General features: G+C 42.8%; 1 protein-coding gene across 3 annotated transcripts in view; it reads right to left on the bottom strand.

Moving 5' to 3' along the window:
- Positions 1-18961, bottom strand: part of zic6 (zic family member 6) — a 64909-nt gene that overhangs the window by 17893 nt on the left and 28055 nt on the right. The window contains exon 1 of one of the 3 annotated variants that reach the window (XM_031586776.2): positions 1244-4905. The exons of the other annotated variants lie outside the window; for them this stretch is intronic. The gene's annotated coding sequence lies outside the window, so the exon portion shown is untranslated. Of the gene's footprint in view, positions 1-1243; positions 4906-18961 lie in introns of those variants that run through there. 3 annotated transcript variants of the gene reach the window in all.

The following is an 18961-nucleotide window of genomic DNA, read 5'->3' as shown; positions in this document are numbered from 1 at the left end:
TGGGTCACGCATCAAGTTATTCCTGAAAAGCAAAGTGTTTAACTGATGAACTGTGTCACAGTGCCACATGCGAATCAAATGATGATACTACAACGCGCCTATCCGAAATTTAGGGGAATGATACAAATAGGCTACTTGTACTTTTTCAAAGCAGGATAATTGTTTGTTGGTTTGTTGTTTTACAAACTATTTATGATACAAATGTGAGCATACATTTTCACTGAAATTAAAGTCAATGAAACGTGGCAAACGGGATGAATTTCTGTTGTCATTGTTGCTTTATTCTCTGTTCACTTGTGGCAAAACAACTTAACACCCAATGCCGAGTGCAGGAGTCGGTAATCTACTTGAACTTGACAGTGAGGAGGGCGCCATTTTAGCATCATGTTTCTGCTTAGGGGGACGAAAAACTTGCCGTCTGAAGTACAATTGTGAGGCGACTGGCAAAAATCTACTCTGCAGACAGTCTAAATGAGAAGGCACAACGTAACTTCGGGTTGTGGCTATACTTGTAACTGGATCAAATGATTACTTAAGTTACAGTCCAGTAAATCAGTGTAAACACAACTAATGTTTACATGAAAGTTAAAACAGCAATGTATGCCCTCATACTGGAGACACTACTTGAATCGTACCAGTTACGTTGGGAGTGTAAACCAAGTCAAAGTCCTGCAGGCTCGCAGAGAAGCTTTTTTTTGTAGGTTGGCCTGTAGAGTGGGCAACAGAACTAGGCTACACTACCCCACGTGACTTTAATAACAACAACAACAGCAACAGTGAGCTAAATGAACATGATGTTCACAATATGATATTTAGCCTATATCAAATATTAATATACGTTATATCCCCTAAATGAAGTGTTCCATCATCGAACAGTATAACATAATGTTTCCCAGACACAACTGATGCGTTCTATATTACCTAGCCTAAATTCCACCCATCTCATATATCGTAACTTAGGAGATCAGCTCTTCTCCAGAAAAAAGTGTCGTTCATGATGCACGCAATGGATTCTTGTATAAATGATGCTATGATTTATAGTTGCTCTGCAGTTTGATGTTGGATGCCTCTCTTATTATGCGGTGTGTTCAACCCAACCCCCACAGATCCCACCCCGACCCAGAGTCCCACCCCACCCCCATCTTCAAATATAAACAGTTTTAAGAATTTATTCCCATTGCATTTCCCTCCTTCGGCGCAGGCGCGCTGTGTTATTACACCCCAACATTTTTTTCCTCCTTACCCGATCCGCTCAAGATCTTCCTGACAGACCACATGACGTCAAAAGATGGCGCAGACCGTCCCACTTTAGACGCGCTAAAGTGCCATCTGAACTTGACTGCTAGATTCACAGTAGTTTTGGAAATGCATCTGGGGGATAGACGCCGCATGTGAGCAAAATTATACTCGGCGGTTACGTGAAAAGGTTAGCTCCTTGGGACCAAACCACCAAAAGAAAAGCATGAAAGGCTGCTTTCTTGGATTCTCAAAAGGATTATAGAGCCTTGGCAGTCACGTGGTACGAGTTTTGTAGGCTAGCAGTTCCTATGTGGCTGGCAGCAACATTTGCGACAATGTCGCATGTGGCTGGCATGGAAATACATGTCAGCGACATTTACCTCATTATGGTAAGGCTGTGAACGCCAGTTGGTTCCTCCACATAAGAATGCATGATCGGCTCTAATATTTAACCACGTTTATTGTAGGATGAAAAAGTAACGGTTCGATTCTGAAAACTACCTTCACCACGACACCCTTACCCTACCCGGAAGCCTTACTCAACCTCACAGCATTTGCTGGCTAAGCGGGGAAGCACAGTCTAAGAAGATAAACCGATTCAAGCAGGTTCCAAACGCATTTTGTCACGCAACCGAGTTTGTGATCCTAATGAACTCAGTGGCTAAATGACCGTGTGCATGTCGCGCTATAAAGCGAGCATGTAGCCTACAGCACTCGTTATTAGTTTCGGCACGCATTTCATGCAACCTGCATTTTTAATACTTGAAATGGCCAAACGTCTCCGTCTCCGTGCGTGTATTGTATGATCACACAATGATGTCAGTCATGCCATGTGATGCAGCGATTAAGGTGTTTCAGACCATCCATAGAAGACGTTATTTATGGGCTCTACTGTACGAATATGCTGGGAAAGGGGTATAAAGACAAGATCATGATATTGAGAATGGCAAACTGTTACATTGTGGATTCAGTGTTTCAGATCCTAGACATAACTTTTCATATTTATATACCCGAAGACAAACATTAGCCCATGTAAAAACACATATGGGGCAATATAGGGGCGGAGTATTTATTTGTCCTTTACTTCGATTTGACAAACCTATTAGGCAACAGTCAAAACAAAAAAAAACACAAACAGGCAAACTTATGCCCTCTCAGTAAAACTTGGTCTAAGGAGGGGAAGTTTATGGCGTGTCTAAAATGACACTTAAATTATTATTTGATAATGTGAACTACGTTGTTCTCTCACGTAGCCCAAACTACTCTATATAAGTCTATAACACATAAAGTCGAAATGTTTTGAGCCCCCCCCCTTTAATGACATGAATCTGAATAGTCGAAGGTGAATGTGTTGGCTAGAACTCTGAAAGGAACATATTTTGAGAATAATTTGCACGTCAATTATTTAAACGTGCTTTCATTATTGATGCTTATTTCACCTGGTCCAGTGCTGAATATGCAAAGGTACTCATTGAAAACGTTAATCCAGGATGTTTTTGTTTAAAAATCAATCTAATGCGTGTCGCAATGGCATTGTCATGTTAAAAATGGGGACAATGTCATTGTTATTTACTTCAGTGGTGCTTAAATCATTCAACATTCTCACCCGTCATGGAAGAAGCCATTCAGGTGATTTGGTGCGTTTAATAGCTGCCTAACAGATGAGGTATAGTACATAAAATAGCCTTAAGGTTCATCTTTTGACGTTGCCCTGTGCCAATTCGCCAAACCACATCCGCGGTGTTGATTTCGTAGTGGTCATTGGGATCCATTATTCTAGTACTAGAAAGGATGTTATATATTGTTTCAGGCCTTGTCTTTATCCATCTTCAAGCATAATTCGAGCTCACAAAAAGAGGCAATAGATAACGCTAAGCAAAGGCAGACAATGCTTTCTACTGTAGATGGGGATAAGTGGCATAGACAGCCATGCTTCTTTATAAACAAACTAGCCATCATTTTTATCTAATTGCTGGGTTTTTGTTGATAGTCTCAAAGGAGTCTGGCACACCAAGGTGTCACAACAGAATTACTAATTTGATTTCGAGGCGGCCCCAATTACCCTGAGATAATGTTTCCACGTAAAAGTGCTAAAAAGAAAATAGGGTAATCTATTAGTCTGAGACGGTCTAAATGCTCTAACATCTGGGAAGGTGTCACAAACCTGATGAATTTATCCACGGAGCTCACAAGTGCGTGGAAGCTAATGGGTCCCCGGAGTGAGAAGTGGAGCAAACGCTCCATTCAAGAAGGCAGATGTTTCGCTTCAGTGGTGTGGTGTGATGTGTTGTGTTTTGACAAGTTCATTTTGGCCGCGAATGAAACGCGCGTTAATGAGCTATTTACGTAGTTTCTACATTGCTTCGCATGCAATGCACGTGCAAAGCCCCCTGGTATGTCAAATCTTTTAGATTTCATTCACATCAGCAAGGCTCTAAGTCACACAGTACATACGAAAGACAGTCATAAAGAAATCACCGGGATTGGATAAGTGCGTGGTCCTATCTCACACTGGATTAGGCCCGTCAGCGCCATGCATTTCATACCACACTCGTATCTAAGTTGTCTGTGCACATGCAACTCTCAAAAGAAATCCACAGAGTAATTTGCCATTTGTTTAACCTTGGTGAGTGGAAAGCTATGAGAATAAATGGGCATTAGAGGCGTTTATAAAAGTATCTCTGACCGCACTATTTGTTTTAAGACGCCCAATAGCATTTGTTTTGGATGCTCTCTTCGGATGTCAGGATTGTAAAGTGTGATTGTTTTTTTAGTTCCTTTCTGCCATATTTAACTTAGCAAAGTTTGCACCTGAAAAGACGTCCCTCTTTTGTTAGGAGAGCGCGCGCAAGGGCACCCCACTGGGCTAACGTCTCGCTCGAGGGGTGGGCAAGAGGCACGAATGAGCGTTCTCCTGCCTACCTCCACTCTTTACAACTGAAAGCCACTCTGAATCCTAAACCATGCATATTAATGCTATTCTTTTCAGATGACAGGCATACATTTGTAAAAAAAAAAAAAAAAAAAAAAAAAGAGAGAAATCAGGATGTCTTTTTAGAACTAGATATTAACTAGATAATTGCTGATTGCCACACTCTTACAAAGTAACTTCAGCAGGAATGTGAAAGTCCATTCGATTGGTTCGTCTGCGTAATTACACGAATCCCTTCCCAGAGAAGGCTACACGCATCAGTAGCTACTCACACAGACATCTATCCCTTCCCCGATTAAATGGGTGCGAACAGTTCGTTATTTTTTGTTTAGACAAACTAGATTACATGTGATAATAGAGTCACATTTACACGTCTTTGAAGTTTACTAGATATCAAAAAGTTTCCAAATCCATTTGGCATAGATATGGCACGCGCCAAGAACTGAGAAAGTTGCCCGGATATAGTTTGTTGCATTTGATAGGGCTGCTTAAGGTGGATTTCAGGCGATAAAGTGAAAACATCTCCTGTGTTGTTCATCCATCTTACGCTCTTCATAGAACCAATCAGAAGTACACATGGAAGCATTGACTTGTTTCCTAATTATTCACAAGCCTCTGTACATTTTTGATGTGGGCTAGGTGTAAATTATGAATTTGGATTTTTTTTCTGTTTGTCTGAAGAAAAGTTTCTTAATGATTGTACAGTAATTAGTACAGGAGACAGGCAGGAGACAGACAGGAGACAGGCAGGAGACAGGCAGGATTTACTACAACTGGGGAGATGGCATGGCCACAGAGAATTCTCTCTCCAGCAGCACAGGGCAGAAAGGCGCACTTCCTTTCCCCCGAGAGATGCCTGTGTTGTGGGAAATGGTTCAGGGAATCACTGTAATCAATACCATTGGTGGCACTTTCACAAGATGGCCACTGATCGATTTGATCAGTGTTTCCCAAATATCAGCAAAATCTGCAGGGTACACTTCCACTCCCACAGGAAGTGAGCGTAAGTCTTTAATTTCATGGCCTCACAACAGAAACTGGGACAGTGCCAGAAGATCCTGTTCGGTTTGGTGAATAGTCTTTCACGAATCTACTGTAGGTCTACCAAAAGTAAAAGATATTTGTCCATTACTAAATTTCAACCAAAATACAGTCTTCTCCAGGGTTGCAATGCACAATTTCCAGTTATTCAGTTTATTATTGTACCTAAATACACTACAATACAAAACAATACAAAAGTGATATATTATACATTGCGCTGGATAATATTGATGTGGAGAGTACAGGTTTCAGTGTTAAGCTTTAACATGGGAAAGTGTCATGAAACTCTAAACTATGCATATCAGAGTCGCTTGAAAAGCCACAGAGAGAGTTGTTCAAAGTGTCCCAACATTGTTGGCTCAGTTGGTTAAGGAGTTGTTCTTAGACATGGCCTTGTGCTATATTATCAACCAGTAGCTGAACAGTGATAGAGTATATTTAAACGCTCCTCTCAAGCAACGTCCTACCAAGTTGCATAAACACACAGGACACTGCACTAACACCACGGTGAAGTGTGAGCCAACAGCTCTTCTTCTGCTGGGCCTCCAGGCAGATGGGTCTGTGTAGCTAGACGTGACAGAGTTAATCTGAGCTGATGGGCCAGCGGGTGGATGAACAGGTCAAGGAGGGCAACCTAATGTGAAAGAGCAGGTCAGCCCAAATCACACTTGAAGGGAGACAAGAGGACACAGGGGTGTGAGGAGAGGTCTGGAAAAGTTTGACACCAAGACCCCTAATATCAACACCTGCACATGAAGAGAGGGGGGTGGCTGCAGGCTGAGGAGCAGTTGTCGGGCCTGGGTTGAGTGTTGCTGAGACACCGCGCGGTGCTCAAGACCCAAAACATCTAGATAAACTACAAATGGAGGTGGTTGGTTGAGTGAGAACGGGTTGTCGCCCTGATATGGCTACAGCTGACACAACATGAGAAGTTCCCTCCCGGCCTCCCCCCAAAACCAGCGCCTCACTTTCAGACTCCAGGATAATTCAATCTACTCCTCACTGCCTTTTGGTCCCATCAGGAGAACAAATATGGGGGTCATATTTTCCTGGCAGCAAACAGCGACTTTTCATTCCAGTGTTTTTCATGGACAATGTTTTAGGAAAATTCACTCCAGTTATAATTTTGATGCAGATTAGGGTAGATAGAGGCTGTGTTTGGGCTAAACAGACATGTCTTCACCAGTAAAAATCAATCTGTTCCTTTGTGGACATGTTTTCTTTGTTCCAGCCCAACATCTCTCGATGAATCTAACTGCTGAGTCTCAGCCTAAAGATATTTGTGAGAGGATAACAATTTTATCAGATGTAAAGAGAAAAATAAAATACCGGTGAGCCACCTGCAGTTGATTTAAAGTCAAATGATTTAGCTCAGACACAATTGTAGTATGTAAAATGAATGGATACATGTCCATACCAACCAAAGCTGACTAGTGTAATATTATTAAATTATTACAAGAAAATGAATTCATTTGTGATCACAATGCATGTGTATGCATATGCTCAAGCAGTGCACATGTCTCTGTGTGTGTGTGTGTGTGTGTGTGTGTGTGTGTGTGTGTGTGTGTGTGTGAGAGAGAGAGAGAGAAGACTGTGAGAGGGTGGGCAAGTGATGAAGGTGGAGTAAGGCGACATGTATAGGCTGGACATGGGGGATGGAAGGCCAGGTGCTGGCGGAAATTGCCAGACTATTGCCAAAGCGACCTCATGCCAGGATAATGCTGGGTCCATAGGTGTTCCTGAGTCTATCTGAACCCTCATGCTGATAGCTTTTCAATGCCCAAAGGACAATCTCCCAAGTAATTGCTTTTTTCCTCTGTTTCAGATTTTTTTTCATTTACCTTAAAAAACAGCTAAAATAAAAAGGGAAGCCTCTTTGGGGGCAGTGCGAGTGCATTATAAACTGCACTATACATTGTACCAAATACAACATAACCAATGTATCTATACTGCTACAAAGCTATACGGTGATTGAAATACGTTTTTATTTCCCTCAATGGTTTGCTCATGTTGACATTTACTTGACATCAAATGATTTGCTTTGGGAAAGAACATGCTCATTTAGACTTGGTTGACACTAACGTCACCTGTTACAGATGAAGAGAACAAAAAGTTTGAACATGAATTTCAGAAATGTTTCCACGTGTTACATAGGTTAATCTAAATGGGTAAAATGTTGCGCTCATCTGGAGAGAACATGTCCAGAACAGGTCCCCCCTGCCCCCCTCACCCCACCCCATGGATAAAAGTTGATAAATGCTATCCATCACCTTACAACAGGTGCTTTCTTAAATAGCAATTTCATACGGTAAATTATGAGAATATGGGCCTACTTCTGTTCTATCTAATCTTGCCGCCTCCCAGAATGTCCGGATATCCAACCACCGATTGAGAAATTGAAGAATTTGCGATATAATGGCTGCTGAAAACAACAAACTACGGCCAATGCAAATTACATGCTATACAGAAATACCTACTAAATAGACAAGTAGGTAAATTGTGCTCTGATCTGACTATAGAATTATTGTACCTCTTTCTGTTACAAGTCCTGTAACGGAGTCCTGTAAACTGTTGCCAATGTCAAACTAATCATGGAGGGTAACTTTTCTTTAGTTTATGTAAATTAGCCTAATGTAAAACAACCAAAAATGAAAACTGCCAGGAAACATTGACCCTATCGCTAAAGCCCCTTCAAAAAGGCCTAGCGACGTCTCTGCCCAAATAGTTAATAAATATAGAAAATACAGAACGTTGGAAATGTGGACACCTACCCCAAAAGACGTAAAAGATATCTCCCCTGTTAAAAAGCAATATTTCTAAATATTTTCCATTATGCCTGCAAGAAATTCTAGCCAAGCCCCCTCCCTGCCAAGTGACCTATGACATAATTCTTTCGGAGGTAGGGAGCGGCAAGAAAACAAGGGCTTTGCTGCTCAATGAACTCCAGTCTCATCTTTGAAGAAGGTATTCCATGATGTTAGTTTGATTCTTTCTTTCTTTGTTTTGGTTTTTGTTTAATCATTAAATTAAATAACTCTACAGTGGCTTCTGGAAGATATGAAATAACCCTGCACGAACTTAGGGGAAAATTTACAAACAATTAATAATAATATTAATAGCAATATGCTATTGTTATTGGTATTAGCCTAGTATTAGTATTATTATTGATACGGGTATTGCTTTTAAGCCTTTAATTGTGATATTTTGATGTGATTTGAGCCTATAGGTCCTTAAGACACTTAAATGAAAAGCAACAAGGTGTAGAAATATTTTTAGGAAAAAACGGCAGTCATTTACTATTTGCCATGGTCTACCAAAACATACACTCACATTTCTCACGGAAAGAAACAGCATCGCGTTATTAACAATTCACTTGGCATGTCCTTGAACAGTTCATTCGAAATGAATGTTAAGGAAACCTCAATCATGCAGTAGGGGGTCAGATTGAAGCAATTTGCCTGCCCGTTCAACTTTTACTGTATCGGATAGAATTGTGTTTCTGCGTGTGAACAGGAAAATATATTGTGGACATTTTTCATAGTTCAATAATAATAACCACAGAACACTGAAAGCAGGCTATAAACCCATCGCTAAGATATACGAAGAAGCACACCCATTAAAGCCCGCGCACGGCTGGTATTTCTAAAGGTAGTAATGTTTCAATGATGTAGCAAAACTGACGAGCAGAGTGATTTATTGTGAGTATGATAACTACAGCAAACTCGGGTGGCTTTCTTAAATAATGTCTGTGGTTTAAACCTCTGTCCGCATATGGAAGCCAAAGAAGACGTACAGTGCAGTGCATTGCAGTGCGGTGTTTGTTTTTATTCTTCCACGACATAAATAATATATGAACTCGCCTGTCTGGCTGTTGCATTTAGTATGCCGTCGTTCATGCATTAGAAATGACAAGCTGACGGAGAGGAGGGGAGGCACACACTACTCACCATGTAAAAGTGATATAATAACACACTACTTCCATGGTTGTACGCAGCATTACCTCATCCAGTTGTAAACTGTTCTACACACCACTGACACGATATTTCAACTGTGTTTGAAAGGAACGTTTAAGCCCACATGGCCCTGAAAAAAACTGCCATATGATTAAGTCAAGAGAGCAGATTCCATCCACACTCTCCTGATCCCACAAAAACGATGGATTGCTGTACAAGAATATGTTTGTGCACCCAAAATGTATCTTCATAGAGATATGTTCTTTATGTAAAATGTTAGCCTGGCGTTACACTGTCTTGACAAATTATTTTAAAATGTTGTCTTCAAAAGCACATACCTTTCAATAACAGGAAAACCTATCAAATGTTCAAGTTGGATACCCAGGCTTCTATGATTTTTGGTGTATTACCTAAATAAGGTGAAATCTGGGGCAGGCAGACTCAAGTAGACTGGTTGTCGGAGTCAGTGAAGTGTGAAATTGCAGCACCAGACAGCAGGCATAATAGCTCCGAAGGGGGCTAATGTATCTGCTACATTCACAGAACATTTTTATAATGGCTAAATTAAAAGGAAAAAAAATATAGATCTATCCAGCAGTTTGGTAAAAAAAAAACGTTGTTTTTACAGCTTCTAGGGTTTTTCTTTTTTTTTTTCAAATTCCTATTCATTTGGCCTTTCATTGTCTCTGTTTGTTCATTTCTTTCATTAGGATTTCACCTAATGGACTGGTGCCCATTAAAGAGAATACAGACCTGCAGAATGAAGCGAGGAGGGGGTAATATGGGGTGAGGAGAGAAAGGCGGCGAGAGCAAGGTTAGTAATTTGGGCCCCTTTGGAGGAGCCCCTGCCACGAACAGGCACCCAGACGTGTTGGCAAAGGAAGCAACAGAACAATTAAAATGAATAACTGCGAGCAAGCCTGCTTCCGTTTCCATCCATGTTGAGGATATACACTCTTTTTCACTCACACACACACACACACACGTACGCAACATAAACACAAACACAAACACACACGTAAACACACAGGCAACGATCACAAACAGAGTCTCCCACCCTCCTGCGCGCACACACACATGGTTGCGGAAGCGAGGCAAACACAGCTTTGGGAGGTTGATTGTGTCACGAGTGCGCTTGTGGAGGTGTGATGACTTCCTGGCCTCGGATGAAATTGCCCTGTGCTTGTGGTATGATTTCTGTCAGCGCGCTTGACTCTCGCAGGAGACACACACAGCGCTCTGTGCACGCTTTAACTCTTTCCCTGCACCTCTCATTTCAGTCAGTGATCTGATGTCTGGCCGAGGCCGCACACACACACACACACACACACACACACACACACACACACACACACACAAACATACACACACACACACACACACACAAACACACACACACACACACACACACACACACACACACACTGCACCCTGTTGCCACACTGCACGACTCAGGGGCGCTTGTCTCCGTGGTGCCAAGGGTCTTTTCTTGCATTCATCACAACGGCCCGTCTATAGCAGATTGAGGATTTTGTGGTCCTCATCGAGTCACATGATAAATAGTAGCACTGATGTGATTAAAGTCTAGCCTGGCTGTGCAGTGGACTAACCTGCCCGCCGCCCACCACCACCCATCACGATACAGTAAAACACATGATCAGACTCCATAAGCTTTAAGTTCAGACAGGACAAATCTAATACTCTTAGTCAGCTTGCACTTGTCTTCTCTCTTAAATGACCATAAATTATTAGCCAAAGCGACAGGGACGGCACTATTGCTATCGAGTCTGAGAAGTCCCAAGTATATTTACTCGGGAAAGTACGACTTTGTGGACAAGTGTTGATTCATGACTTTTTTATTTTATTTATAACTGTTTTGATTATGGGATGGCGACGTGGAGCCCCCAGCAGACGGACTAATGGCTAAGCACAGAGGCAGGCAGACAGACAGACAGTGCATGTAGATTAAGGAGGTTTAACCTTGTTTAAAATTATTAATCCACTTCTAATTCCGACTGGCCCCCCTCAGAGCGGGACCCTATCAAAAAAATCAGCGGCCCTCATTGTGAGTCCCAGACCAGAGGAGGGTAAAATGCTCACACACACACACACACACACACACACACACACACACACACCCTCTGTCTGTGAAGGCGGGGCCTAGCCACCTCTCCTCTCATTTTTGGGGGAAAATGGCAACCCTGCTGACAGTTACCAGGCCGCAAGCCAAAAACAAACCAAAGTGACCGTATTTCTCACCGAGGACTGCCTCATTTACCGTGAGAGACCATGTTGAAAGGCAAAATTCAGTACGGCAATATTTTGAATGTCTGGTTGTCCTTGCCATCAGAAATTCTTTCATCAGCATGGTTCAAAGTAATTAAAAAGTACGTTATTAAGCAATACGGCACGAGAGGCCTTATTATGCGACTATTATCAAACGCATGGTGAGAGGCAAATTGAGAAGGAAGGCCAGCAACTCTTTAACCGACAGACCACACACTCCTGATTCCACACTCAAGTGATTTACTGCTGGTCTAAAAGAGATGCCAACATTCATCAGAATATGACAATTCGCTTTGATTTTCTAAGGTTAATATGCACCTACGTATGTAAAAATAAAACACATAGATTGTGTAGAGATGTTAAAGATGTTTTAGACATATATTTGAAAGAAGAGAATTGGCACTTCTCCTCGGATGCTGATAAGAAAAAAGAACAATTTAACATCCGGTGAATACCAGTTAGTCCCTCTATCCCCCAACCTCCCCCCTCACACACACACACACACACACACACACACACACACACCCCCAACACACACACCCCACACACACACACACACCCCCAACACACACACACCCCACACACACATGCACGGCGTGAGTCCCGGCAGCCTGTAATAACAGACATTTGCGGCGGCAGCAGCTGCAGGCAGTCCCTGTTCACCTCTTGCTCTCCCAACTACTCACGGCCTATTGAGCGATGCCGCATCTCCACTGGATGCCAACATTTCATTTCTTACATTTTACTTAAGTACTTCTGCACTTAGTCATTCAGTTCACACATTTATGCAAAGCGCCCTCCTCCACAGCGGAGGATGGAATACAGTTTATTCTGCGCTTTGGCTTCCCAGGCGTCACCATGCACCGACTGTCGGGCCACCATCCTCCTATTAGTGTGGCGCTTGTGTCGGTTACCATGAGACACATTTTACCATTGAATGATTTTACCATTCACAGACGCGTTTCGGCCTAAGCCATCGTCAGTGTGACAAGCCATCGTCAGTGTGTCGGCTTAGGCCGAAACGCGTCTGTGAATAAACTGGTCAAAATAAGCAATGAGACAAGCTTGAGAGTGCGGTTTTTTCTACTTTAAGTTAACAGTCTTTTTCACTCGCACCCAAAATCGCCTTTATTTTGGAAGTAGAGCGCGCCTATCCTTACAAATACCCTTGGGCATAGCAGAGGGCTCACAGACAGATAGATAGATGTCACATTTATCAGGCTGGCCAGTTTTGAGTTGAAAAGATGGCGAAAAAGCAGGAGCACGTGTCAAGGCCAGGCCCCTTAACGTTAAGAGCCCCTCTCCCACCCACTGGTGTCTTTCATTAGGGCTCTGTGCTTCTTTGACGGCTTTTCATATCGCACCATCTCCTTTCTGAAGCCACCCTGACATTTTCGGGCGCAATCAGCCATTAGACCTGTCATTTTCCCTTACCACACACATTCCAGCTATTCGGTCAAAAAAATTGGCCCCCCAATTAAAAAGTAATCGAAGGCTGATAAGTAAAAAGCATGCCCTCAGTGCCAAGCTTTTAATTTTTTTCTCCCTTTCATTTGGCCTCTCCACTGATGAGTTTTGAGTGCCTGAGGATTGACAGAACAAAAGGAAATTGTTGTGGTCTGGCTCATTCTTTAATTAATTGATTATTTATTTGACTGTCACTGCGGTGCTGTCATGCCTGGACCGTTACTGTAGAAGGCAAATTACTGTGTTTAAGTGCAGCTCCATCAGCCCATGGCCCCTGCCCTTAACTCCATCATCACTCCGATTGAACAAAAAAAAAAAAAAAAAAAAAAAAGAAAAACACACGCCAATTCATCCTTCACCGCCCCTCCCCAACACCACCCTCCAGCAGCCCGGTAGAGGTGACCTGCCGCTATCCTCGGGGTCCTTTTCCCCACATTAGCCTTCACAGAGGCCAGCCACATGGAGACTCCAACACCACACTCAATCTAAGCAAAAAAAATGACACAAGCATATATTAACCACACCATAACACCAACATTTTTTCATAAGCATGTTTCCACCCATTCACAAATGGTCACTATGGATGATGGGCGCTAAACCAATAAGTCTGCCATCACAAATGTGAAAGGGCTTCGCTGTCATGGACTTGACATGTGGGTGAATAATTTATACCAACTGACTGCCATTAGCTGGGATATGGAGGGGAGGGGGGGGGGGGAATTAGCACTCATGTGCTGTGGCAGTCTGTCCCTCAGAGTGACCACCAGTCCGTCTTCCCAGACTACCACCAGCTGGAGGGTCTCTCTGCTGGCCATGGAGCCTTTCTGAGAGGAACCTCCCGTGATCCTTTACAAGCCTCCTCCAATCGTCCATTATCATGCACTGACTGTGTTAGCTGTGAGTCGTATGGCGAATTTCAGCCTGACAAGACCACTGCCATCGTGGCTAGAGTTGTGTTTCCATGGCTCCAAATGAATGCCTTGTTCACGCGTTGGCATGACCTTTTACTGGCGGTAGCCGAAGCAGACGCTGAATGTGCTTTTGGTTGTCGAGAGCGGAAATCTAGCAGAGCTCTGAGAGTCTGTTATAAAACTGCATGTCTAGAGGTGTGAATATGTGAATAGTTTGGTTTTTGGTCACACTCCAGAACCAACCTACCACAGTCCCCCATCCACCCACCAATTCAAACATTCAAACACACTCTCTCATTCAGCACGCACTTATATGTATACGGCCCAGACGGCCTCAAGTGCGAACACATATACTTCCCCCGTGAAATAATACTGCAGCAAGAGAACGTCATAAAAAAAGTTTACAAGTCAAAGTATGAAGGAGCTGAGGGTATTGTGGTGGCCCAGTGGTTTTGCAGTCAATTTGGTCTCATGAACACATAGCTATAGAAAAATAAATCCACTACAGAAATTAGTATTATTCTACTTGTAAATGATTACAGCTGAGGGGTTTGGACACATCTCGTGTGCCCTGCGGAGAAAGGCAGGTGCTTTGGGTTGGGCTAACCTTCTGTTTGAGTGTGTGGTGGGTTTAACACGGCAACAACCTCACCCCTGAAAAACATCTAGCCTCTCCTCTGGATCAACAAGACAGGAATCTACACCGTCCCCTCCATGTATTGAGCTGTTTGACTTGCAGCTTTGAGAGGCTGAATAGATGTGTGTTGTTGGCATTAATCTCTTTGCATAAGCTAATTTGAGTATTCATGAATCATCAGGTGGCACAGGCTCAAATTATCTTTGCTGTCGGCTAACAGCTAGCATAACACATCTTAAACTCCTTACAGATCCAAACCTATTCTGATGGCTAAAACTACCGCTCAGGGTGAAAATGTTATTCATATATTTAACACATGCAAATGTATTCAATACTGGTGTTGTGTATCAACATACAGCAGATGTGCATCATGGTTGTACACCTGCAAGAAACCATCTCTGAGGTAAAACTCTGCCATGGCCTTTGAACATTGTGATGCATTATATTACTACCTATGTGGCTCTATGAGTAAAGCTGGAAACCTCTAAGGACTGATGAAAGTAAATCAGTACGGATCATTCGAGAACCGATTCTGTTAGGATAGACTTGTTTGCATACAACGTTCCAATTATTTATTTTCTAATTAGATCAACTCCCATTCATAAAACAGACTGGTACTGCTTCCACATTGTGTGCAGACAGTTTTGAAATGCTGAAATGTTGCATTACCCTTTCAATTTCGGGCTTCAGTGCTGTGATAAGGTTTCGTTAACAGAGGCCGTTTAGGTACTAGGACACCCAGACAGTAAAATAAAATACTCCTTATTTTTTTCTGCACAAGCAAATCCACTACAAGTTCCCCAGTCAACTGGATTAACACACCCCCAATCAATTTCTGGGCTTTTTTTCATTGTGTGTTGAATACAAAAAAAAAATGTATAGATATGCAATTTTTTGCCTTGGTATGTATGACCCAGGATATTCTTGTACTTACAGCATAACATTGAGAATACTTCATATGGCCATTTTCTCCACCTCAGTATGAGATCTGACAGTGCCGTTAAATCCCAATCAGATAATCCCACAACAAAAATGTATGATATCCATCTTGGGGAGAGATTCAATAGGCCACAAACAGCAATAAGGAACCAAACTTTCTTCTTTATGCTCAGAGAAACTGAACCTTCTGTTTATTATTTTGTGCGATTTTGGAGATCATTATCCGGTGAGATTCTACCACACATCATGCTGGTAGGTTCTCATTGCATTTTGATTGAAGTGACTTTGCAAGACCATGTGAACATCAAAGACTTGCAGCTTGTATCAAAGTTTTTCAGCTTGTGCATGCTGCCTCTGGCTAGCCATCAAAGATACGAAAAAGCACAGTGTATCAATGTGCTGTTAAGCAATGATATTTAGTATTTTACATGGTAGAGAAAGAAGGTTATAGAATTTGAACTGTATCTGTATCTCATCTGACCTTGAAAAATGGGCTTTGGAGATCGGTGGGTTAATAATGTTGCCCAGTATGACAGCGTTGTTTTACATCACTGTTATGAGAGTTCCAATAAGTGTGAAGGGAGCCAAGCCGCACTGACATGCTTGCACACACACACACACACACACACACACACACACACACACACACACACACACACACACACACACAAACACACACACAGACAGACAGACAGACAGACAGACAGACAGACAGACAGACAGACAGACAGACAGACAGACAGACACACAGACACAGACACAGACACACACACACACACACACAGACAGATAGACACACACACACACACACACACACAAACACACACACACACACAAACAGACACACACACACACACTATATGGGGTTCACGTGGACAACTGACTAGGTTTGGGCTACCAGGGCTCAAATATATGTCAAGTCCATTTGGGTGAGAGGACAACAACCTTCGAGTAAATGGCTGGAATGACTGCAGTAAGCAAGCCAAAGGCTCAAGTCAGCAGGACAGAAGAGCCATAAACCCTGAGCTCTGGACTGACTGTGGCGCACACACACACACACACACACACACACACACACTGGAGCTCTGGACTGACTGTGGCGCTGGGAGAACGGGGGGGGGGGGGGGGGGGAGTGAGTGGTGCTGTGGAAGTGCAGTGAGTGTGAGAGAGTGTGAGAGAGTGAGTTATGAGTGGTTTGTGACCCCCTGTCTCTGGCTCATGTGGACAGCAATCTGTAGCAGGTTAAATCAAAGGTTTAGTTTCCCTCCGGTCTTCTCAGACCTTCATGCTTCAGGAATATGTTTTTTTGCGTACACTGGCCTGTAACACAACATGTAGATAAAACACCAACACAACAGGCACACACCCCCAACACAGGCCTCTACCCTCTTCCATCTTGTTCAATAAAAGCAGGATCTCAACACAATGACATAATTTCCTGTAAAACACTTTACAGAACTCGTCAATTGATCTCCAAGGAGTAGGGTCAAGTAGCTTCTGATATTGATTGTTATCCATCCATTCCTGTTCGACTGAACGGACCAATTCACAAACTAGCATTTACCTGTTCAGGCTAATGCTGTATCAACAAACTGCTATAAAACAGCACACACTATGTCTCTATTTCATCACTAGTGTGCTTAGTACAGCACCAGCCCCTAGAGAGAACTGTGTGAATTACTTAGAATCTTTCTCTCTCACTTTTTCGGCTTTTCTCTGCCAACATATAAAGGAAGTCATCTACAGATCTTCAGACCTAGCTGGATAATTAGATGGACTGGTATTTATTTTTGATTGCAAACTTTGTCTCTTTTAGACCACTCTCTCTCCTCTGAAAGACCTGAAATAAAATGGGTCTATTTTGGCTCCTCCTTCTGGATTTGTGCCAGCCAACCAGGTGAATATTTGTTGACATCCTTTCCCTGACAGGTCTTGTGAGGGGAAACTACTGTGCCAGGAATCATTTATAGTTTCCCAAATCAGGTCTGTCTGAATGCCCTTTGCCATGTCGGCTGAATATTCAGTCACTGACTGTACCCCAACACTGATCTCATATTGTTCTTCTAAAGTGGAGACTACTGATGGCATGACTGGATCTCTGAGATGGCAAACAGAGGCAAGCATTCAAGGCAAGCGCATTTTCTTTTCACTTTTACATTTGAATGTTTTTGTGTAAACATTCCAAATTGTTCGATTTAAACTGTAACCTTTATTTCAACGTCCTTGTTTGTTCACCGAGAACTACCTCCTCAGACGGTTTGTCTGTGTTCGCAAACGTTCGCAATGAACTCAACGCAAAAACAAAAAACTGTTCGAAAATGTTCACGAACACTTGCTTGTGTTTGCCATTTCAAATGCACCTCCAATAAGGCAAACTGATAGCACTAACTTACTCACCACGTCACATGTCACAGTCATGTAACCACAGTCATGTTATGGAGTAACCAAGCCATACTGTGTGCTTGCTGGTCTGATAGTACAGGACAGAAGTCAAGCCAGTACTGCCTACCTATTTGTCCTGCATTAGCGCCCTCTCTCTCTTTCTCACCTCCTCTTTCTCTCTCTCTCTCTCACCTCCTCTTCTCTCTCTCTCTCTCTGTCTCTCTCTCTCTCTCCCTCTCTGTCTCTATCTCTCTCTCACCTCCTCTTCTCTCTCTCTCTCTCTCTCCCCTCTCTCTCTCTCTGTCTCTCTCTCTCTCTCCCTCTCTCACCTCCTCTCTCTCTCTTCTCTCTCTCTCTCTCTCTCCCTCTCTCTCTCACCTCCTCTCTCTCTCTCTCTCCCTCTCTCTCTCAATCTCTCTCCCCCTCTCTCTCTCACCTTCTCTCTCTCTCTCTCTCTCTCTCTCCTCTCCCCACATGTAGGGCCCTGCCTGCAGCTCCAACTTTCCATTCATGCTTCTCATTACCAGGGCATGTAGGGGTTTTATGGAGTCTTGTAAATCCCTGAATTACTGCTCTTTAAAATGAATTTTGACACTATTATGTGGCCGTGCTTATGGAAAAGCCTTTCATTGCCAGACCCAGGATGTATAACGGTGGATGACAAAAGAGCATGACTTGTTAATTATTTTTAACTGCCGGATAAAAATAATTATGAACTTAAGCAGAATAAATACGGGAAGTGGCAGTAACTGGAGCAATGCTTCCCCAGCGGACAATCCGTTCCTCCCAGTTCAATATCGGCCTGTCTAGTGGGGGAGGTGGTCTACTTGTTCATGCCAGGACTGCAGCAGCATTTCTATGAATGACAGAAGTCAGCCAACTGACATGGAACCACTATTCAGAATTTTACATATTATTTTTAGTTTGTGTGTTTTTTTGGGGTATTTTGTGTTAACGTTAACAAAACACTTTTTTATCTCATAGAAATATCATTTACACTATCATTTAAACATTTATACTTGAGTGGAAGTTTCCCTTCCTAGGGGAGACCAATATTGGGGCATAAATATGCGGCGGCCGCGGCGACAGTGGTACAGGAGGTAAAGAAGTCGTTTAGTAATCAGAAGGTTGCTAGTTCGATTCCCTGTCGAAGCGTCCTTGAGCAAGGCACTGA

The sequence above is a fragment of the Clupea harengus genome, chromosome 20, assembly GCF_900700415.2.
Source record: "Clupea harengus chromosome 20, Ch_v2.0.2, whole genome shotgun sequence".
Lineage (NCBI taxonomy): Eukaryota > Metazoa > Chordata > Actinopteri > Clupeiformes > Clupeidae > Clupea > Clupea harengus.
Note: the sequence above shows the minus strand (reverse complement) of the source record. Positions and strands in the feature narration are given on the sequence as shown.